The sequence below is a fragment of the Halichoerus grypus genome, chromosome 8 (assembly GCF_964656455.1).
Source record: "Halichoerus grypus chromosome 8, mHalGry1.hap1.1, whole genome shotgun sequence".
NCBI lineage: Eukaryota > Metazoa > Chordata > Mammalia > Carnivora > Phocidae > Halichoerus > Halichoerus grypus.
Window position 1 is genome coordinate 113,809,839 of NC_135719.1, and position 23,124 is coordinate 113,832,962.

At 42.2% G+C, this 23,124-nt stretch overlaps 1 long non-coding RNA gene across 1 annotated transcript; it reads right to left on the reverse strand.

Moving 5' to 3' along the window:
• Positions 1-10,343: 10,343 nt before the first annotated feature.
• Positions 10,344-22,346, reverse strand: LOC118548560 (uncharacterized). Its single transcript, XR_004923644.2, has 2 exons — positions 22,260-22,346; positions 10,344-10,486 (listed from the first exon to the last, which is right to left on the reverse strand). It is a non-coding gene; the product is annotated as an uncharacterized LOC118548560 (long non-coding RNA).
• Positions 22,347-23,124: the final 778 nt, after the last annotated feature.

The following is a 23,124-nucleotide window of genomic DNA, read 5'->3' on the forward strand; positions in this document are numbered from 1 at the left end:
GTGCCATCAGACATGTGCACACACACAAAATGTTTTGGAAACGTTTCTTATTCTTCCCATACTCTGACCATGTATCTCCCTGCCAGTGATCCTGGGATGAGTTGAGTGTAAGTGGATCCAAGGATCTACTCCTTAGAGGCTATTTATCTTCTCCTGGCCCCTCATTCAGAGCAATGGCAGTTTTCCGAAGTTGCACATACCACACTCCAAGAGCAGGGAATTATCTGGTTCAGAGTGGGTAATGCTGGGGCCACCGTCCTGGTTTGGGGGCATTTCAGAACTTTAATATTTTGGTAACCCTTGCTCTATAAATCATTGAATTACATCAAGTCTATTTAAAACCCCTCTGGACAGCTGTTTAAAATGCTGTCACCGCAGTAAGCGATGTCCTCAGAGTCACATGGCAGGTTGGGGCCCAGAAGGGGATGGGTATTATTTGTGTTTCTTTAACTCCAGTGGGGTTTCCCCTCTGACTCTCCACTTCTGTGAATAGTCCTTCCATTTCCAGTTATTTCAAAGTCAGGATATGAAGGCCACTTAGTCCATCAGGAGTGAGCTTTCCCATCAGATCAAATTCTTTTTCCTTACATTCCTCCCTTCAAACCGTTTAGTGAAACTACCACAAATTGTTAACTTCAGATTAATATGTTTAATAAGTTAAATCTGGACTATTTCAAGAAGGCAGCAGGCGGAGGATTGGTTGCAGCTGAGCGGCCCTCTGGCTTTCCCTAGGTCATGGCTGGTGGCTGAGACCACCTGTGTAACACCTGTGGGCAACTGGGGCCTAATTACCCCAGGGAGCCCTGCTTCGCCAGTCTGGTTCTCTGGCCGCCAGATTTGCTGTGGGGTCTGACAGTGTAGGAGGTATCAGGAGGCTAGACCCGGGGTGGGGGTGAATCTGGAGTGAGGCTCCCCCTTCAGAATGCTGCGCGCTTACAGGTGTAATGTTTGCTTCTGCTCCTGGAGAAGGATGCTGCATCTACCTTGCTCACCAGCACACCCACGCCTGGATCACCTAAGCCTGTGCGTGAACGCACGCACACACAAGAGAGCAAAGTTTAGCTTCAGGGAACTTACTTAGAACTTTTCAATCAGAGCACCAGAAATAAAACATTGAATATGCTATGTTAATTTCAGCAGACTTATAAATGTCGAAACCTTAAAAAAAAAAAATCAAATTCCGCCTTGGGGGATGGAGGACGGAGGACACAATGATCTTTTCAGAGTTTCAGAGTCCCGGCTCTCCAGTGGTCTTGTGCTTCCCTGGCACATAGTCGGTGCTTAATAAATCTGTTGAATCAGTTCATGAATTCAAATTCCGAGCAGGGCTTTGGAGTTGAGATCTGGGTTTGAATCTCAGCGTCCCAGTCATTAGCTGTGTAACCCTCGGCAGGTTATTTTAACCCTTTTGAGCTTCAGGTTAAGTCGTTGGGAAGATTAAGATAAAGCATACAATATATTGTAGATGTGGCTTTTACTAATGAGATCATGAATAGGATATATCCTACCTATTCTCCCCGTCGCATCTGTCCCGAGGGCACCCAGAGGGGACCTGTCCGAGGGGGAGACGATCTGGTTTTGCCTGGGCCCTGGACAGCTAAGGAGTGCGGAGCTCTCCTGGGGAGGGACGTGAGGCAGCTCAGCTCCTCTGCGGGCCTAGGGCGGGCTGGGCAGCCGCGGGCTGGGAGGAGGATGCGGCCTTCGCTCTCTGCCCGCTCCCCCCTGGAAGAGGAAGAAGGCAGGGCCGGCCTCCGGATCGCGGCCCGGGGAGCAGGCCCTGGTGGGCTGCCCGCGCCACGGCTCGGCGGCTTTGGCCGGGAAGCGCGCCCCCGCTCGGCTGCGGGCGCAGCGAGTCCCCGTCCCGCTGCGCCAGGGGAGCGCGGGGGCTGCCGAGGCAACCCCTTCGCCGTAGCATTTGTGTGATTTGAACAGAAACCCCACCCCAACAGTTCACAAAGAAAACAACAGCAACCGAGGGAAATGTGGTGCAACAGACGAGCTGCTTATTCTGAGCAAAACCGAGCGAGCGGCGTCGACTCGGAGCGCTTCCCCGCAGCTCCAGCGAGGCCCGCGGCCGACCCCGGTTCCCTGCGGAAGGGGAGGCGGCTCGTGTTTGGGAATCCCAGCGGGTGGCCCCAACCAGCCTGTCTCCAGGCCCCGACCTCGCTGAGATTTCTCACTAGGCCACTGTTTCTTTAAAAAACAAGAGTATTGGCCAAGCCCTTAATTTGCTTTTTGCAAAATTCTCAAGTTTATGGAAAAGGCAAAGGAGGGAATGAGTTGGGGCACTCTCGAAGATATTCCTGTTCACTGAGTTGTCCCAAGTGGAGGACCTTTCCCCTGTCTGTGTACTCCAGATGCTTCCTTGATAAAGGGACTCTGCACTGAAACGTTGCTTCTCTGGAGAGAAGTTTTATTACCTATGGTGAGGGACCACATCTTCCTTCCTTCCTCCCTCCCTCCTTTCCTTCCTTCCTTCCTTCTGTTCTTCTTGCTTGAGGCTTGAGTGTCTGTTATTTGATTTTTTTTTCTTTCTGATGATGACTATGCTTTTTAAATCTATTTGCTTTTTTTAAATAGCAAAATATGACCTGACCTATTTCTTTTTCTCCCCCCCGCTAAAATTTGAAGTGTTTAAAATTAACTTCTAATATATGTTTAGAGCCCCTCATTTCTCCCCCCAAAGTCAGTGATATAATTTTTATATGGTCTTTCATGTAGTGGGTCTATTACTTCTCTACCTGGTAACTCCTGTTTCTCCCTTTTTCTCTCTCTGTTTCCTTTTCAAGGACTAGTTCAAATCTCATCTTTGTCAATTACTAGCTTGTGACCTTGGACCAATCATTTAGCCTTTCTAAGCCTCCATTTCTTTATTTGAAAAGTGGGGCTAGTAATGCCCAACTTATAAGATTGTAGGATTGATAAAATATATTAAATATAATAATGTACTCACATAAAATACACCTAATAGGGACAGCTATAATACTAGGTGCTGTTCTTCTGAATAAAACTAGTTTTCTAAGTCCCTCTCCCCCCCCCCGCCCCATCCCCTCCACCCCGTTTAAGAAAACTTGAGTTGACAGTTTCCAGGTTCTGGGATCTTAGGTCAATCAGGTCTTCAAAGTCCTTCAACTTAAATATTTGTATCCTTCCCCAAAAAGGGAGGCGAGAGGTTTTTCTCCCACCTGAAGCTTCAGCCTCTCAATCCTTCACTCTCGTCCCACTTCAGTCCGTGCTCCAAACAACAGCCAAAGTGGTTTTTAAAAACTGAAATTCAAAACAAAACAAAACAAAACAACAACAACAAAAACCCCTGAAAATCCAAGATCATGTCACTCCCTTTCTGGAACCGCTTCAATGGTTTCCCCTTATACTTAGAATAAGATCTAATTTGCATTCTCAGGAACAAGGATCCCCTGTGCCAGTCCTCCCCATCTGGTCTTCCCCCGCTCTCTCAATCTCTTTCTCTGTGCTTCAGCGACTGGCCACCTTTCTGACCTTTCTGCTTTCTGATGGCATTCAGCTCTCTACAGCCTGGAGGCGCTACTCTTACTGAGCCCTGGGCCTGAACCTCTCTTCCCCTGAACTCTTGACTCTTTCAACTCAAATGTCACCTCCTCAGAGATGCCGTCCCACTACCTGATCCCCACCCCGAGTCACCTTCTGCTTACATCACCTTGTTTATCTCTAAAGCACTGAAATTAATTATTTATTCATCCATTAATTGAATGAATAAACCTACAGTGTGCTGGGAGGGCGGGAGAGGGGGGGATAATTTATAAACAATCAGCTCAAACCAAAAGACCACAGAAACAAACGCAACAGCTCTCAAAGCAAGGATTGAGAGTCACAGGATTAACCAATTTCTAAAATCAAAACAACAAAAAATCATTGTTAATAAAAAGCCTGGTTCTATGGCCTGTGGTCAGGGCTTGGGTGGATATAATTCTGCCCTAGGACATCTACTGAAGGGCTCACAGAAGAGTGAAAAAGTTTGACTTCCCAGCATCCTGAAGAAAGTAAAAAATTTTCCCCATGCAGCTTCAATGAAAGTGGGAGGAGAGAATGGGTTTATTATTATAATTATGATAATTTCTTGTGTATTCAACACCTACACCATCTAGGTCTGCTAAGAGAATCAGTTTTTGCCCACTTATTTTTTTTCTCAGGCCCCACCAATGGGCTTTGTTTTCTTAACATAAAAGAAATTTTTTGTTTCTGTAGAGAAAATTATGGAAGCAATATATACTTAGTAATTGGGTCTGAATTTTTTCAAGTCTTAACTCACTCTGATGTGCCTGGCCTGGGTTGTTTAGAGGCCATTGGTTTTGATGGCTTTGGGAGTTTGTTGAACTGCTGCAGATGAGATATATATATATATATATATATATATGATATTTTTTTCCTAAGTATTTGGTTTTGATCAAACCCCCAAATAAACTTTTTTCCAAGTTCTTTCCCTTTTAGTTTACAAGCTCATATGTATTTCCAAAAAAATGTAATCCACATGGTTATATTCATTTATGCTCAACTCATCCCAGGATCACTGGCAGAGAGATACATATTTAAAGTATGTGAAGAAGAACAAAGTTTTCCTAAAACACTGTGTGTCTCTGCCTGGAATGATGGCACATTAGCTCAGAATCCTAAATAGGCAACTCTAATAGTTAGCTCTGTTCTGACGTGTGAAATAGGAAGATTTTAAGCACTAGACAATAGAGTTACATAGTATTTGAATTTCATTTTTTAAATAAGAAGTGATTTGTATTTACTTGTTGGCATTTCAGGATTTTCCCTTCTTTATTCAAATCCTGAGCACATACTTCCATACTAGACTAATTTTCTTATGGGAAGAGTCATGTCAATAAGAGAAAATTACTAGCATGTGATTGGAGACAAGTTAACCACTCTAAGTAGGTTTCCTCCTGTGTTAATTAGGAATGCAGATACCCAATCTGCAGGGTTGCGAGGATTAGAAATAATGCAGGTAAAGCTCCTAGAATAATGCGTGGCTTGTAGTAGAGTTTTAACAAATGGTAAATGGTTCTATCTGTATGGTTTTTAGTAATATTTTTGATGAAGCTGTATGTGACGCTATCATCACCACGTTGGTTATAGTGTGTGTGCGGAGAGGAGTGTGCTGAAAGGAATGTCTACTGAGTGGCCAGGTGGCTGAGGGGGGCTGCTTTCAGAAGGGCTTCTTTAAGAAAAGCAGTACTGGTGACACCTGGGTGATGCAGTCGGGAAAGTGTCTGACTCTTGGTGACTCTTGGTTTTGACTCGGGTTGTGATCTCAGGGTTGTGAGATTGAGCCCTGCATTGGGCTCAGCGCGGAGTCTGCTGGGACTCTCCCTCCCTCCCTTTCCCTGCGGCCCCTCCCCCCCCCCCCCCCCCCCCGCCAAATGAACAGATAAATCTTAAAAAAAAAAAAAAAACACTTTAAAAAAAAGAAGAGCAGTGCTTGCTGCCCTAGGTATTTAGGCAACAGGACACCACTAAGCTCAGCATCTCTACAGCAGATGGTCAGTTGGCCATTTGTCCAAGGCCAACCAAATGTTGATGGGGGTCATAATGGCTTTGGGCCACACTTTGGAGGGCATTATCATAAATAATGCCTGTAAGGACCTCATGACTTTTGCATATGTGATCTTTGGACCTTCATCTTCCCTACTTCTTAGAATATTAGCTTTCTGCAATATAGCTCAGAGAATAGGACAACGGCTTCTAAAATAGGATCTAGAGAGTCTCTTTGCCCCAGCACAAATCTGAAATGGCAGTCCCTGTATGAAGCCACCCATGAACATGAGGTGTCTCCAGGTCTTCCGATGCATAGACCACAGGTATGTTGTACACTGTGAATGGGAATATTTATAGGGAACAGTGAAAAAAGCAAGGGAAGCCATAGTAGGCAATCATGGGAAAGATGGTGTCAAATGGCAAGGCAAACCACTATGGCAACCTCCAGAAGTAATTATGGACATCTGGATTGATGAAAAGAACTACAGGATGGCAGGCATTCTGCATTTGGGACTGGGTTTTCCCAAAGGAAGATAAATGGAAAAAACATGTTTGCTTTAACTGCTGACTCATGGTACAAAGTTTTAATTCAGAGACTTTAATTGAAAATGCAGCAAGAATGTAAAAGATTTACATAGAAAGTATTTTAGCATATTGGCAAGACATTAATTATAAAACCAGATGGTCATGGTAGAAAAATCAACCAAGAGGCCTTTGTTTTTCTTTTGTTTTCTTAGCATGAAACAATTTTGCTTCACAAATTTCAGTATTCAGTTATACATAAGCAACACTACCTTTCCGTTAAGATTAATATAAAGACTGATTGCCTGGTGTTCTGGAATATAAAAAAAATCAGAAACCATCATTTTAGAAACCTGGAATATGAAAGCATTCTTGTGATAGAAGCTTCATGACCAAGACACTACTTCTGTCTCCCCAGAGGCCAGTCTAATGAGACCATATTTCTTAGCTCCTATTAACCGTGACCGCTGTCTCAGTCAGGGGTCATTTGTTTGCAACAGAAGGTTGGAACAGAACTGCCTGAGATTAGCTCAGAAAGGAGAGTTTATTGTAAAGATATTGTGAACTTTCTCTCTCCAAAAATTCTTGTTCAGGGGCTATGATCAGTTTAGAAAGTTCATCTGACAATAAATACATCCCTCCATCTTTGTCTTAAGGTCCATGTCATCTGTCTCCTTCTGCCCACCTTCTCTGCGATAACCACATTCTCCCTCCCCCCACCCCAGGCTGGTTTCTTCTGCGTGGTGAGCAATAGGCCCACCATGCCTGCCTATGTGAGTTTAAATCTCCGGTCAGCGTCATCATGGTCTTTGTTTACTGTTTGTCCCATCTGGTTTTTTTTTCCCTCTTTTCCTACATTCTTGTCTTCTTTCTTACATTAATTTAGTATTTTAAAAATTATTCCATTTTCTTTGATTAGCTTCTGGACTGTACACTCCTTAGTTACTCTTTTTGTGGTTACCACAGAGATTACAAACATGTGTCCCTGACTTATTAGAGTCTACTATAAATTGATACCGTTAATACTTCTTGGACAAGAAAAGAGCCTTACAACATTTAATCTGATTTCCCTGTTTGGGCATTGTTACTGTTATCATGTGTTTTTATTTCTACATACTTTTAATCCCACAAAACATTATTATTATTGTTCTAAACAGTCAATATTCATTATGTTTTACCCACATGTTTACCTTTTCCATTTCTCTGCATTCTTTCCTGTATTACCATGTTTCCCTCTGGGATTATAGGCCTTCTGCCTAAATCACTTCTTTTTAGTATTTATTTTAAGTAAATATCCACTGCCAGCCCATTCTCTCAGTTTTTGTTTGAGAGTCTTTGTTTTGAAACTTACTCTGTGATAAATGAATTTTTCTTCTATTTGTGACACTTTCTCTGCCCAAATTCACACAAATACATTAGTTTTCCCACCTTCAAGGAGAGACTACAATAATTATGAGAAATTTTTATAGTTTATTATTTAAAGGTGTATCTTTTGCCTAAAAGGGAGGACTCAAAGTGCATTTTATGACTCAAAATCGATAATGTGTCAGGTCTTAAAGGCTCAACATGTGTCAGGCGATGTGCTAGTCTCTGGGAATATAAAGTCAAATAGGCATGATGTTGTCTTCTAGCAACTCATAGTTTTCTAGGAAAGACAGGTAAATAAATGATTACATCAACATGATAACCTGTGTGATAGAATCATGCATGGGTTATTTTAGGAGCCAAAGGAAGATCCTCCGAATCAGAATTAAGAGTCAGGAAGTATTTCCCAGGAGAGACACCTTGGACTGAATTTTAAAAGAGTTAGTTGTTAGCCCCATGTTTTAGTTAAGAGTCATTTGGCTGCAAATAACAGAATACCCAAATAATAGTGACTTAGATGGAAGTCCAGAGGCATTGGACATTGATTTTAGCTGTGCATTCATGTTCTTTCTTTTTCTGCTCTGCCATCCTTACACTGATGGCTTTTTACCCTTGTGCTTTATGGTCTCATGATTTCAACAGCACATCCACAGCTCCAAAAAGAACATGCCTGTGAAGGTGGATAAAAGCGGGGGAAGGACAGCACCAGCCGCGTCTGTTTCTTTAGAAGTCCCACAGCAGACTTTCTCTGGCATCTCATTGGCTGTGACAGTGGGTCATGTGGCCACTTCGAGCTGCAAGGAAGCTGGCAAAGGAGGATCTGGTTTGTGGGCCCCCGGGGAGGAGGTAACAGGGTGCTGGAAAGGGCTGTTGGGTTAGTCAACCACAGCGTCTGCATGAATCAAGGGTGGGGAAAATCCTTTCCGGGACAGGGAACAAATGTGTAAAAGTTTGGAGTTGTAACATTTTATGCACATTTGGGGGAACTGCAAGTTGCTCTGGCAAAATGGGGCCTGCGCAGGCAGCTCGAAGGGTAGCCAGGGACCAGAACCCAAGGTGCCTTGTGGGCTAACGAGTCAGGCCCTGAAGAGCAAAAGAGGGTTTCAGGTAGAAGGAGGGAAGTGATCAGACTTGTGTTTGTTTGGTTTTTGTTTTTTTATTATACTTGGTTTTTATTTTATTTTTTATTAAAGCGTAACTGAGATACAACATTATATTAGTTTCAGATGTACAACATAATGATTTGACATTTGTGTACCTTGTGAAATGGTCACCACTTTAAGTCTATTTACCATCCATCACCATAGAACTTTTAAGATTGACTTTCTTAGCAACTTTCAAATTTGCAAAACAATATTACTGACTATAGTACCCATACCATACAGGACATCCCCATGACTTATTTATTTTATAACTGGAAATTTGTACCTCTTGATCTCCTTCACCCACCCCCTCCCACCCCGCCTCTGGAAACCACCAATCTGTTCTTTGTGTCTGTGAGTTTTGTTTTGTTTTGTTTGTTCATTTGTTTTATTTTTTAGATCCCAGATATAAGTGAAATCATATGATATTTGTCTTTCTCTGTCTGATGTATTTAACTTAGCATAATACTCAGAGTTGTGTTTTCAAAAGATTGCTCTGGTGGCAACGTTGAAGTTGTCTTGGAAGCAATCCAGGTTGGAGCCGAGGAGAATAATCAGGAAGCTATTGCAATAATGTAAGCAAGAAGGGATGGGGAGTAACTGTGGAGAAAAGGTGTAGCAATGAACAAGAGCATATTTAAAACATAGCTATTACAAGGTAGTATAGTTTAGTTGTTAAGAGTTTGGGTTTTGGAGGGGCGCCTGGGTGGCTTAGTTAAGTGTCTGACTCTTGGTTTCGGCTCACGTTATGACGTCAGGGTTGTGAGATCAAGCCACACATCAGGCTCCACCCTCAGCAGGGAGTCTGCTTGGGATGCTCTCTCTCCCTTGCCCTCTGCCCCTCCCCCCTCTCTCGCACTCAAATAAATAAATAAATCTTAAAAAAAAAGAGTTTGGGTTTTGAGGTAAGATACAACTGGGTTCAAATCTGCTGTGCCATTTCCTAGCTCTACAACTCTGGATACATTACTCAATCTCTAGGAATCTTTCCTCACTTACAAAGAGGGAGGACGGTATCCTCTTTATAGGTGTTAAATGATATAATACAGTAGATTGTTAATGTAGACTAACATTCAGTTCTTTATATTTATATATGAATATACCCACACATTTGTATAGAAGCTAACATTGAAAGAAAAGAATAGATCTAGGAGGACCCCAGCTTTCAGGCTCTGGTGATTCGGTGGATGGGGGATATTAGAGGGGGGACAGGTTTGAAGGAGAGAAATGTAAATTCAGTACCAGAAACATCTGACTTTAAGGTAATTTAGGAACACTCAAATGGCCTATGCCATTGGGCACGTGCAACTTTCGCAGAGAGAATTTGACCAAAACTAGACATTTGTGTGTCGTCACAGTATAAATTATGGTTGAAATTTGATTGTCACTCAGATATCAGAGATCATCTTTGGAGGATTTGGGACAGGAGAGTAGTTGGGAAAAAGACTGAAGGAATGGCTGCAAGGGCGGAAGGCAAACCAGGAGAGTCACACGAGACAAGGGAAGGGGTGACCAAATGCACTGAATGATGCAGAAAGTTTCAACCCTGGCTTTTATCATTGCAGGTTGTAGGAAGTCTCGGTGAGAGTATTTCACTGAGTAGTAGAGTCTGAAGCTGCATGACATGGGTTGGAGAGTAAATGGGAAGAGTGAAAGTAGAAACAGTGAACTGAAAAGAGTTATTTCCAGAAACTTGGCCATGACCAAAGTGGACGAATTGGACAATAGCTGGAGTGAGGGAAGATCAATAGATGGCATCTCAGTCTGCTCAGGCTGCCATAACAGAATACCACAGACTGGATGGCTAAAACAAAAATTTATTTTCTCATAGTGCTAGAGGCTGGATGTCTATGATCAAGTTGCCAGAAACTTCCATTTCTGGTGAGAGCTCTCTTCCTGGCTTGTAGATGGCTGCCTTCTTGGCCTTTCTTCAGTGAGTGCTAGTGGAGAGAGAAATGAGGATCAGGACCCCACCGTTATGACTTCATTTAACCTTAACTACTTCTCAGAGGTACCCCATCTCCAAGTATAGTCCGACTGGGGGTTAGGGCTTCAACATATGAATTTTAAGGGGGCACACACATTGAGTCCATGACAGATGGATTTTATGAAAAAGACAGAAAGGGTATTTGTGTATTTGTGTGTGTGTGTGTATGTTGTGTGTGTGTGTGTGTGTGTGTGTTTGGAGGTAGAAGAGCCAGTAAGGAGGGCAATATTAAAAATGCAGGAGAGAGAACATGAGCTATTGGAATGATGACCATAAGAAGCCAAAGCACAGCCTTGGATTACAGAGCTAAGAGGGAAAGGGTTGGTGCCAGTGGAGATGGATGCATCGTAGGTCTTCTAATAGGAAATTTCAGGCTGGTGGAGGAAGCAAAGTCATTTGAGAATGAAGCAATGGTCAGGAGGAAGGGATTTGAGGAGAAAGTTGGAAGTGTGGTTGTTTAAGGCCCAGCTGTACCAGGAGACTGGGAATTGATAATGGTCCAGTCTTCCCAGTTGGGTGAACTTAGGTAAGCATCTTATGCATCCCGAGGTTGCTTGTCTGTTCAGCCATTACTACCGTTTTCTATCAACTGTCATCTAGAGACAGCAAATTGAAACTTGAGTTGAAATTCCTGCCTTTGAGTCCAGAAGTACAGGATGGAGAAGGTACAGTAGCAGATCTCATTATAATGGAACTTTAGTTGACAGGACTGTAGGAGTTAATGGTGCTCATTGTATTTTTGGCCTGCATCGGTACAAATACAATATATACACCAAAGAAGATGAAAATCCCTCTCCAATCTGCACCTGTCAGGCTACAACTGGAGAAGAACATAAACTATGTTGTAGTCACACAGAACAAAAGACTGGACTCATGCCTTGCCGTGTGACACATGGGTATAGCCACCAAGGGACATTTAGCCTGGAGAAGAGAAGATTCGGCAGTAATAAGATAAGTGTTGGTTTAGTCAGTCTATCTAACTTAGCTTTTATGTGCTCTCACTTCAAAAGAGGTTTCACACCTGCTGGTTCATTGCTTCCCTCTAACTTCCCTGGGGAATAGGGCCATTATTTCCCAGACTTCACAGACGGGGAGATTGAGACACCTAGAGGATAAGTACAGGAGACAGCCTAGGCAACCCACATCCAACCACTTGCTCCTTAACCATCTCATTCTTGGGGCGCTTGGGTGGCTTAGTTGGTTAAGCATCCAACTCTTGATTTTGGCTCAGGTCATGAACTTAGGGTCGTGAGATCGAGCCCCGTGTCGGGCTCTATGCTGGGTGTGGAGCCTGCTTAAGATTCTCTCTCCCTCTTCCTCTGCCCCTCCCTGCTCTCTCCCTCTCTTAAAAAAAAAAAATCTCATTCTTAACTTTCGTAATAAATGTTTCCCCCCATCTCCTCCTATAAAAACCCTCCCAATTCTTCAGAGCCCAGTTGAAGTTCTCCTCCAAAGAGGTTTCCTCTACATCACCAAGCCTTCACTGATTTTTGTCTCCTTTGAAATTTGACAGTGTTCAAAACATTTTACTAAGCATCTAAACAATATAAAAAAACAACAGCTGTTGCTAGGGACTGTCGTACTGGGTTCTATATTATTTTGTGTTGTTCACTCTAGTTTGACATGTGTTGGTCACCTCTGCCTATATACAGTGAAAGTAGGGGTTCTTATCTCTCATGAGGCCCAGACTAGTGTTGAACACTGAAGAGGTGTCCAATATTATGCCCTACGCTCTGTAGAGGACATTACTGTCATTTTACAAAGCTGTCCATTATATACCACTTCCTTGAAAATGTAGTCTGAAACAAGGGGCAGTCAGTGTGTTTGCTTGTGAGGTGTGCAGAAACGCAAGACACGCATGGAGAATTGTCTCCCAAGGGTAGATAATTCTCAAATATTCCCAAGTATTAATATTTTAGCAGTGAATAAGAGCTGCCCATTATCTCCTTTGACATTCTTCTGATCAACAAAGTAGATCATCAAATCTGGAATACCATGAGATTTAACGTGATTGTTTTGTTTTTTAATTATGGCCTGCAAGCACTTCTTCTTAACCTAAATCAATGCTTGAAAAAAAAAAAAGTTATATATGATTGGTTCGAAGCATCTATTTTTCCATCTTAAGTTTTACTTCTGCCCGCCTACTGTTTCTGAGACCTGAGTTTCTTGGCCTTAGCCATTCCACTGGCTATTTATTCAACACCAATCCCATTGCACTGAATGCATGGTCCTTCATGATGTAGCCTCAGCCTCATCCAAACACTCATTCGCTCATGCAGCCTCTGCCCCAGCCTAATTCTGGAAGCATCTCAAACATGTCCTGTTCCTCCAGGGCTAGATGCCTCTGTGTGTCCTTTGTTTTTGCTGCTGAAAAACTTGCCTCATCTTTTTTGCAAAGGTAAACTACTTGTCCTTCAAAACCAGACTATGCTTGCCTCCTCAGTAGGACATTCTCTATGTCCCCTATGCAGAATCACTGACTTTTGCCTCTGTGATCTTTGTTTATCTATAATAGCACCTCCTATATTACACTGGAATTATCTGTTTATGTAGCAATCTCAGTCAGTCTCAGGGTAGGAAACCTGTCTCTATATTCCTGTGCCAAACAGAGTAGATGTTCAAGAAATTTTTTCTTTGAACAAATGAATACATTAGACCTCTTGGTCACAAGCATTTGAAATAGACTCTGATGATCTCAAGAAAAAATAGATTTTTTTGGATCATTACTGGGGACAAGTCATTGAGGGGCTAGAAAACCAACTTTGGAGAATGGGCTGGACACAAGGGAACCCAAGAGAGCAAATCAGCAAGGACAAATAAATTTTCCTGACCATCCATATCCTGGTATCCCTCCCCTGGGATTCTCAGGCTGGGGAGAGTGTCCCGTTGGCTGAGTCTATGTCAGTGCACACCTTCTGTCTGCTCACTCCGTGGACAGGCTGGGATGAGGTCCACCCAACCTTGTCAGCTTGTGGGGCTGGGGGCAGGTACTACGTCCCAAGATTACATACATTAGGGAAAAGCAATTCCCTGAAAGGAAACTGAGATGTTATCAGAAGGGAAATTAAATGTGTCTAACCAAAAAAAAAAAAAAAAAAATGACAAGTGTCTGCTATGAATGAAACTTTGCAGAAAAAGAGACTGTGTGATTTAAAAATCAATTTAATATTGGATGGCTTGATTACCAGCAAACTCACTTGTGACATTTAGCACCTTTCTTTATTTTCCTTGATGAACTCAGAGCTCTTGCATAAATTTAATAATGTGTTATGTATCCCCTGGGTGTCTGATTTACTGACTTGAGCTGAATGACTGGACTCAATACAAAAAGAGCTTGCAAACTTTGCCTATGGCTTTCCAGCCATGAAGGAACTAAGCTCTCATGCTCCCTAGAGAAGCTAAAAATTCTAAAATGAAGTGCCCTTTGCTCTGGTTTCTGCTTTTCAGCATTTCTCTTCTGCTTTCACATACTTTTGCTGTTTTAAAATTAAATCTAAGAAACTCATTCCATATTTTTCATCATCTGCTTTTGAAAGTGAATGTTATGGATTTATGGTTTGGGGTTCTTTGATGTTAGAGTAGCAAACTATGCTTGCTTCACTTGTTTTTGTTTCTTTTTTTTTTTTACATCTATGAAGCTTTGATAATTTGATTTATTAAAACCTCACAGTCAGTGTAGGGGAACTGACACCATTTGCATTGTTGGAAAGCGTCGTTCCCTTGGAGAGCTTATGTCTGTTATTATGTACCCCCTCCTCTCTGGTCCTCAGGGAAGTTTGGCATTGAGCAACATCTCAAACTATACCTCAAGAGTATTTACTTCTAGGACATTTCAAGATTTTAAATATTGTATCCCACGACCCTCATTTATTTTTAGTAACTGCTAAGATGTACACAATGATCAGCTAGTTCTTCTTGTCAAGAAGCAGAAATGCTCCTTCCTCTTCCTTCATAGTGATTGTGGATCTGATGTATTAAAATGTGTTTTATATGGTATCTCTTTAAATGTAGCAGGGATTTGGAACTTGCTGAAGCTAGAGGATGATTATCTTCAGCATACTGGGATACATTGTGGATCCCTGAGGAGGAGTAATGATGAAAGGGCCAAAATGATCCTTGCTGCAAGTGGGGTGTTTCTCTGTCCTCAGTTTCTATCAGAAAGGGGGGGGCAGGTGGGGAGAGGAGTGGAACGAAAGAGGGGGGGCGGATAGGAAAACTTTAGCCAGAACGGAAAGCCTGGATAAGCAGACTATCAGAAGAGCTTAAACCCATAGAAAAAATGTCAGGGTTGGAAGAGTCCCTAGATGTGTTCACTACAATTCCCTCTATAACATCACTGGGTTTCAAAGAAAGGAACCCTCATGTGCTCCTATTTAACGAATATGTGTGCATAGGGGGGATATTATAAGACTAGGATAGGGGATTTTTCAGGTGTCTGAGGAACAGAAAAAAATCCAGGTCATATGGAAACCAGAACTGGAAAGTTAGAAACCAGGGGTGTTATCCCTCCTCTCTCTCTCTCTTTATTTGTCAGGGATTCCATAATCTCTTTCTTCTCAAGATTGGCTATTCGACAAACAGTATGATATAGTCTATTCTTAGTTTCTTCACTCAACAAGAAAATCGGAAGTCAATTAGATGTGTCAGGAATTAAACAAAGTCATGGTCTAAAAATGCAAATTAAGCTGTGACATGACATTTTGAACTGTGTCGAGAGAGAGAATCCACTTAACCTTGGTATTAGGAATATTCTCCTTATTGTGACACAGGTTTAATAACATAAGATTTATAATATCTCCCTAATGGACCCATTCACACTACCTAAATAATAACAATATAATAATACTAATAATTCAACTTCTCTTGAAATTCTTGCTATGTGACAGGCACTATGCTAAGTGCTTTAGATAGGTTATTTCATTCAATCTTCAAACAATCCTACAGGGTAGTTATTATTATCCCAATTTTTTCAGATGAAAAATTAAGGCACAGAGAAATTAAGTAACCAAGTCACACAGCTCTTAAGTGGCAGAGTTATTCTAAGCCTCCGGCTTTACCACTATGACATATTGTTTCTGGCTAGGCTATATTATCCCCATCAGGAACGAATGATAGTCACATAATCATTGTAAATGTTCTTTGGATTTTTAAAAGAATCTTTCTATAGATAAGGCATGTAAAACTTGATTATAAATCCAAAAGACCTTGGGCACGTACAGATAACATAGAAGAAAGTTAGGGGAAAGAGGGAGGAAGAGTAGGGAAAAGAGTACTTATTTCCTCATATTTCCCCGTGGAGGGAAATTGTTTAATGTTACTGCATCAAAAAAGCTGTATTTTTAAAATAATAAAAATAGATAATAGAACTAAAAATAAAAATAAGTTAGCAAAAGTTGGAAGAGGGTTTAATATCAAGGAGCCCATTTTTTATTTTTCAGAACATCAATAGATAAATCAGGAAACAGTATAAACATGTTAGGTGAGTTACGTAGATGACTACCAGAAAACACAAAACTATAAACAAACAGATGAAAAACAGTTATCTGTGAAAAGTGGGCCTGGAGTGTGGATCACGAAGTGAGATTTTTACTTTTTATTTTATACCTTTCCACTTAAATGATTATTTCCATGTGCCCATATTGTATTTTATAATAAGAACCATGCCCATACTCCTCATTCAGTAAGTCCACATCTAGGTTTCCCTCCCCGAAGAATGCTCACGAAGCGCATTATAGAGAGGTGGCTCTAAGGGAAATGAGGGACTTCCTCCGAGGCTGGAACTAAGTCCCTGGAGGGGGTACTGGGTAAACACCACGCCCCGATGGTCTGGGGTCTCTTTATAGCTATCTGAATGTGTTTATACCCCCACCTATGCAAAAGTGCAGCCCAGACGTAAGAGAAAACAAGGACCCTCGTGTCTAAACAAGGATCGTCGTGTCTGAATTTCTCACCATCTTTTCTCTTTTACATTTACTTCCAGAGGAGAAGGCAGAATGGGTCCCACTTCCTTTTTCAGTCTGTGTTTTACCTTTCTGACCCAGGGCACAATAAGCCTTAATGGCAGATGGGGTGCAGGAAGGGAAAGTAGCCTACCAAAAAGAATGCATGATGTGGGGAGATATTTCAAAAGTATTATCCCCCTTACATATATACATACACGGAAAGGTCTGGGAGGATACGGGTCACTTCAGTAGCAGTGGGCACCTCGAGGGAGATGAGTGTGGAGGGATGATGTATTCATGTATGACACGGGTAATTGTTTTTGTTCTTGTTGCTATAGATATTCATTTAGTGCTTTCATATGTTGTATCCATTTTAATCATCACAATAGCCCAGCAAAATTAGTTTTTTCTTTTTCCTTTTGAAATTAATAGACTTCATTTTTTTTAAAAGATTTTATTTATTTATTTGACAGAGAGAGACACAGTGAGAGAGGGAACACAAGCAGGGGGAGTGGGAGAGGGAGAAGCAGGCCTCCCGCTGAGCAGGGAGCCCCATGCGGGGTTCGGTCCCAGGACCCCGGGATCATGACCTGAGCTGAAGGCAGACGCTTAACGACTGAGCCACCCAGACGCCCCTAGACTTTATTTTTTAGAGCAGTTTTAGATTTACAGAAAAATTGAGTGGAAAGTACAGAGAGTTCTCACTTACCTACCCTACCTCCCCCGCCCCCCAGTTTCTCTTATTATTAACATCTTGCATTACTGTGGTACATCTGTTACAATTGATGAGCCAATACTGTACATTATTATTAACTAAAGTCTCTAGTTTACATTAGGGTTCACTCTTATGTTTGACATCCTATGGATTTTGACAAATGTATGACGCATATCCACCATGATAGTATCATACAGAACAATTTTGCTATCCTAAAGATCCCCTGTGCTAACCTACTCATCCCTCCCCCTAATTGATTTTTTTTTTTAAATCCATGTCATTCCTGATTCCTGTAGCGTTCCCACTTGCCCATGAAGTGAAATCCAGTCCGCTGCACCTGTTCTTCTCGTTACTGACTCCGCTCACGGTGATAATAGCGTGTGAGTGGTCTTCGAGCACCTCATATCCTGCTACTACCGCCACTTGTCAGGGGAAAACCCAGACAGGATGAGATCCACATTCCCAGCTGTCCCTGTCTTCCAAGGAAGAGAAACCCTAAACCAGTAGCTAAAGAGTGAAACCAGATATCCCAGGGAAGGGGTAGGGGGTGTCAGGTCTCTGGTGGTCTGAAAGAGGCGCCAAGCCAGAAGCCCGAAAATGCTGGGAAAACTAGTAAGAGATGAAGATAGTGCCGGGTAACATCCCAGTCACCATGGAGAAGGGGCCTCAGATAAACAGGACTTAGGATTTGAGACGAACTCTTACTGCAATAAGTAAATACGGCTTCCTGGATAAAACCATATCCTGATTTCCAAGGTTAGCATTGGGCAGGGTGCAGGGGAGAGTCTCTTGTGCAGACAGCCGAGAATGAGGCTGGCTTTCTCTAGGCAGTGATTTTTTCAGCATTTTTATCATGACCTACAGTAAAAAAATCTATTTCACATTGACATCTAGTGTACACAGGGAGTGCACACATGGCGCACACACAAACACATACACACTGTCAACGGTATCAGCATCTTCTGGGAACTTGCTAGAAATGTGAAATACGGAGCTCACATTTGGCCTATTAAATAAAAATTGGCATTTTAGTAAGGTTCCCAAGTAATCATGGTGCATATTAAGGCTTCAGAAGCACTGCTCCAGGGGACCTCAAGCTCCAAGATGAATAAACCCCAGATGATTTCATTCCATGGGTTTCTTCCATCTGAGACCAGAGCCCTTAGTAAATTGGCTGAATACTACAGCCTGGGATCTTGTATCCCACCCCCTCAAGACTCCATCACATCATCACCATAATAACTGAATTGTATTATGGAGTTAAGTATGTGCCAAGTGCCGTTCTAGTGCTGTAAGTGTATTAACTCTTTTAATTCTCATAACAACCTAATAAAGTAGGTTCTATTATTTTGCATTTTATATATGAGATAATTGAGGTACAGGAAGGTTAAATGAATTTCTGAGGTCACACAGCTAGTAAATGGGGAAATAAGACTACCAAAAGTGATAGAAAATGGTCAACAGATTTCTGCAAGATGGAAAGTGGGCGGGATAAGGCTATTAAATGAAACAGGTGGAGAAACTTGAGATCCCATGTCTTCTCCCCGCTGGAGCCAGTCTGCTAACAAAATCGCCGAGAGGCTCTGTGCTCAGAATCAGCAGGTACGGCCAAGGGTCAAGGTGAAACTGGAGCACACACCGGACAACTTCCCTGTGGGTCCCCCCCAGTAATCCCCTACCCCTTTAGGGCAGAAAGCCCAGGCAGCTGACTCTCACCCAGGGCAAAAACAAAAGTCTGCCAGCTCTGCTCCCAAAATTTTGAACTGGCCATCGGGGGAAAACTGAGACCTCCCATATAGATATTGTTCTTCTTCTCATTTGGAAATGTGGGAGCTCCCATAGCTTAACAATTGGTCAGACTTTTATATAGAGCCAAACTATTAAGTGTGAGGGTAAAAACATTTCAGATGTGTGAGGACTTAGATCTATCTTCCATGCCCCCTTCTGTGGGACGTTACTTAAGGATATACTCCAGCAAAATAAGGGAGTAAACTAAGAAGGAAGGAGACATGCAATCCATAAACTTAACAGCTCTGTTGCAGGAGAGCAGGGGCAGACAAAATGTTCTAGGATGAGAATAGTATTGCAGGCCCAGAGGGCAAGTCCAGAGTGGTGCAGGAGAGTTTTGGAGGGGAAAAGCCAACTCACTCAGTAGAAAGGATGGTGAAAGAAAGTTTGGGAAAAATTTGAGAATATGATAATGGAAAACAAAATGAAAAGAAGAAAGATAAGAAGGAATTTCAAGGGCTCAGGGAAGGTATACAAGTACCTCAGTCAGCTAAACATGACCCAGTTTAAAGCTAAATGTAAGAAAAGGGGCTCCATTAGTCCTTGGTGCTATGAACATTCTACTTAATGTGGCCCTAGGTTGGTAACTCTGGGGCCCGCGGGGAGGGAATGTGATTCCAGCACCCTGCTTTTCCAGGCACTGAACAATATTTAAATGGTTATAAATGTGTAAATACCTTTCCCTGGTGTCTGACTTTAGAGTCGACTCGTGGACAAAGCAGAGAAAAGTTAACAGAGGTTATACAGAATATAAATGTCAACAATTTTAACTGTGTTTACCATGTAAAATGTAACCAACGGAAGGTAGAGTGTAGAAGAAAGGAAGGAAGGAAGACAGAATGGAATGACAATTGCCCCATTTTTATAGAGTAGGGAGTCAAGGAATGCTGTTTGAAGTGAATAGAAGTAAGCTGATGAAGATGCCCCCCGATCCCACACCCCGGTAATTCTCCTAGGAGAGCTCTCATACAGGAGTACAAAGTGACTCACTACAGCATTGTTTGGAATGGTTCAAAGTAATCAGTCTAGATTAAGAAGCAGGACTATGTAGAAGGTAAGAGAGAGGACTCGAGCAATTTATAAAATATAAATTTATAAATTATAAAATAATTTGTTCAGAGTAATAGTATGGCTTATGTACATTAAAAAAGGCAATAATACATATTATTTATGGATCCATACACATGTATATAAAAGATATTTAAGAGGTAACATAGGTGTTATATTCTCTATATTCTTATATTTCATAATAAACATTTAAGATACAAAGTGAAGTTGCTAGAATAAGAAATAGTGAGGTAGCACTTAGTATTTAAGTTTAAAATTTCAAAGTAACAAATAAAAGAATAAGAATGTAAATATTAAATACTGGGAGGAGGAGGAGGGAAGAAAAGGTAGGAGACCATGTTCGTCTTTTGCGTTGGAGGGTCAATAAATATTATTTAAAGTTGATAAATGAAGAAAGAGGGGTCCAAGCATACTATCTATACCTATCTGCGTGTACTGGATTGAAAGCGTGTTGGTGGCAAGAACGCTCCCTTCCTGGTTACAATCACGCTCAGTATCTAGTGGGATGCTTCCCACATAGTAGATGCTCCACAAGTATGTTCCGTTTTAATGAAATAATCTAAATATTAGTCTTGTTAGTTTGCAGTCTCACACAAGTAAGCCAAACACAGCTGTGCAGCCTTTAGGGCGTTGAGGTGACCCCCAGCTGGCTGCAGGCCCCTCCCCGCCTCCCTAACTGCTTCTCCATCCCTGCGCCTAAGCTGCCAAGTACACCATTCTTTTAATATCCCTCAGCACTGCAGATTGCTCATGATCTGAAACCTTGTCAAAAAGATTTGAAGAAAAGTGGAAAAGAATTAAGATCCACAGAAAAAGCTCTTGAAACTTGGAGTGGAAAAACTGACACAAAATAACCCGTTACAGTCCTAGCCAAGGGGGTGGTTAGAACAACACAGCCCCCGTAAGACGAGGGGCGAGAACGAGGTGTTTCTGCCCAGGTGAGGAGACAGCCAGCAGCCCCCCGTATTCACAGCACCAGAGACTTTTCCAAATCCCACTTCAAATCTTGTAATCCCTTCAGTCCTTAACGGCTGAGGATGACATCATCCGTTCCTGCGTTTCAGACGGAGGCTCGTCACTTCTGCTTTGGAGCACTGTTGTGGTCTAGCAAGCATGTGGCTTTCAGGCTGACTTAGAAAATCCAGTCACACATGGAAAAACACAATTTAAAAAATTATGATCTTTTTCCCTTTTGTAAATGGATGTCGTTAACTTTGGATCTAAGCAAGGGCAGAACTCTCCCGCCTCAGGGAAAGGTTTGTGGAGTGTTTTTCAATATCGTTGAAGGCCTGGCTTTTCCTCTTGCAGAGAGGCTGTAACTATGGTATCATCAGAAGGCTTAGGAGTGTCAATTTTCAGGGATTTGCCTCCCTGAAAGCCATAAAAAATGGAAACAAAAAGTAAAAGGAAAGAGTATTGGATAGGCATGCTCAAATCTAGGTATCGCTGCTACCTGTTTGAGTTATTTAAAATCCCCTAGTTCTAGTCACAGGATTTTTGAGAAATAGATTTTCCCTTCTTTCCATATCGCCTCTTCATTCTGTCTATGTCCGTTTATCTCTTTACATCGATGTGTGTCTAGCTATGTGGGTGGCACAGTAATCTGGAAGCTCTGGTTAATGTAGAGGGCTCATTCATTCATTCATCAGACATTTCATGAGCAACTGCTACGTGCCAGACACTCTGCTAAATTTTGAGTATGTAAGGATAAAGGAGATAACGACTCCTGTCCTTGGATCTTACCAATATAGTGGTAGGAACAGCCTTCTAACAGATCAATGACAACATGTTAAGAACAAAGACAGAGTCAAGTGCTCCGTGAGCAGAGGAGGGAGCAACTCACTGTGCTGAGATAACATTTCCCAGTTGTTTCAGAGAACCACCCTGGTATAAACATTTTCTGAGCCATAAAATATCTTTTCAGTTCACTCTGAGTTAGTTTTGCAGTGTTGAGTTTTCAGTGGAATGAGGAGCCGTCTTTCTGTGCCAAAACTTACCCTTATGTCAGGGAGAGAGGGGTGGATAGAGAAAAGCACAGGGAGAGAGGCGAGGGGAGGGGGACCTTGGCTTCTTGCCTGCCAAGGGACTAGTACATTTAAATTCCCTGGTGCTGTTAGTGAATCATGAGGTTGTTAAGCATTTTGGATGTGTGTGCATTTGTGTGTGAGCGTATGTGTGCTTAATAGTCGACTCTTCTAAAACTCCTTCCTTACCTTTTCTCTTCTCCTTCCCACTTCTTTTTAAAATAGAAGACATCACAAAGACAAGGAGGGGTCTTGCTTCAGTGTCCTGTTGGTGGATGGAATGATCACACTGTGACATTCATCTGAATCATTAGGAAATCTACATTCCAGAGTCTGTAAAATCCCATCCGTGCCTCAGCAGGGACGGGAGAATGTACAGTTGCCAAACTTCACACTCCCCCAATCCTTGCTAAATTTGGACCCAAGTGCAAAGAACCAGGGTCCTGCACTCATTTATAGCTGGCAAAATGCAGCAGCCTGGTTTGTGAAAAGGACTTCATGGCCATCAAAAGCTGTTAGAGTGTCACGTGGTGATGAGTTTAATGTAAATGAATCTGAAACATCTGGATCAAATTTCCTCTCAAACAAACAGGGTTATGAAAATTGGTGGGCAAAAAATATCTTCTGGCCAAAGGCATTTTGAGTTATTCCTGAACCCAAACTGTCTGCAATGATGGTTTAAGAAGGGGACCCCTTGAGGCTGCTCTGCTTCTCCCCATAACCTGAGTCTGTGGCAAATAGAGGAGGAGCAAAAAGGACCGAGACCACGTAAGCCATCATCTTTGTGAGGCAAAAAGAGGAATTAATTCATTTAACAACTTATTGAGCACTGACTAAAAGCCAGCTCTTATAGCATGTCAATATCAGGGGATACCCAGTATCGGGGGTATTGTGGGAAACGAGACAGAGCCAGACCCTGCCGTCTGGGGATTGCAGTTTAGAGACAAATTCGAGGCACACATCACACAGGTAGTGAGCCCTGAACCTGGTGGTTGTTACAGGTATGGTGGGAACTCGAAGCAGCCCAGTGAGTCACCCACTGAGTGTGTGTGGA